The sequence below is a fragment of the Tupaia chinensis genome, unplaced genomic scaffold (assembly GCF_000334495.1).
Source record: "Tupaia chinensis unplaced genomic scaffold, TupChi_1.0 Scaffold149333_1, whole genome shotgun sequence".
NCBI classification, from domain to species: domain Eukaryota; kingdom Metazoa; phylum Chordata; class Mammalia; order Scandentia; family Tupaiidae; genus Tupaia; species Tupaia belangeri.
This window is the reverse complement of record NW_006209177.1, coordinates 668,055-669,193: the sequence shown is the minus strand read 5'-3', so window position 1 is coordinate 669,193 and position 1,139 is coordinate 668,055. Positions and strand designations below refer to the sequence as shown.

At 41.6% G+C, this 1,139-nt stretch overlaps 1 pseudogene; it reads left to right on the top strand.

Moving 5' to 3' along the window:
• Positions 1-465: 465 nt before the first annotated feature.
• LOC106734155 (ubiquitin-conjugating enzyme E2 L3 pseudogene) lies at positions 466-891 on the top strand (annotated as a pseudogene).
• The last annotated feature ends 248 nt before the right edge of the window (positions 892-1,139 follow it).

The window sequence follows — 1,139 nt, the reverse complement described above, 5'->3', positions numbered from 1 at the left end:
TCATTAGCAAGAGACACTGAGAGGGAAAGTGAGAAATTGCCCCTTCCAGGGCTGATGGCTATGTCATAATCCCCTCCATTATCCTCCTGGGATTTTGGGCATGCACATACATACCCCTGGTATGATTTTCAAGACACCAGGTCCAGGGCTTGAACTGTAGTCAGTCATGTGGGAGTCCAGTGCCTAAACCATCATGCCACCTCTTGGCCCTGTAGCATTGCACTTTAAAGTATAGCAGACTTCAGAAATAATGGTAAGTGGTGAAATATACCAAGTAAAAATCCAATGTGATGTCAAATAGAAAGGACGCCAAGAGCACCCAGGTTGAATGAGAGAAATAATCAAAGAAAAATTATTTACATTATTTAATGAAAAACAAGGGGTGTGAATGGAAATCTCCTTATTTCAAAATTAATGAGAGATCCGAGATGGGTGCCAGGAGGAGACTGATGAAGGAATTGTGGAATGAAAGCTTCCATCAAATCCAAGTTGATGAAGTTAATTTACTGCCTTGGCAAGGGCTTATTATTCCTGACAACCCTCCACATGACAAGGGGGGTCTTCAGAACTGAAATTAACTTTCCAGCAGAGTACCCATTGAAACTACCGAAGATCACATTTAAAACAAAGATCTATCACCTGAACATTGATGGAAAAGGGCAGGTCTGTCTGCCAGTAATTAGTGTTGAAAACTGGAAGCCAGTTCTCAAAACTGACCAAGGAATCCAGTCCCTCATGGCACTGAGGAACGACCCCCAGCCGGAGCACCCCATCTGGGCTGACCTAGCTGAGAAATACTCAAGGAACATAAGAAATTCTGTAAGAACACTGAAGAGTTTACAGAGAAATATGGGAAAAAGCGACCTGTGGACTAAAATCTGCCATGATTGATTCCAGTAAGTGTGAGCAGAGACCCTGAGCTGTGCATTCAGATACCCCAAAAAGCAGGACTCTGTGGAAAATTGACACGTGCCACCCTCTGGCGTTCACTTGAGGCAGTTACTAACTTTCTACAGTTTTCTTAATCAAAAATGGTCTAGGTGATCTGTAAAGAAAGGATTAAAACTTTAAGGTGTTCTAAAAGAAAAAAATAATTAATGGAGTAGAAATAACAATAAATAGTAATGTGGGGCCTTTGA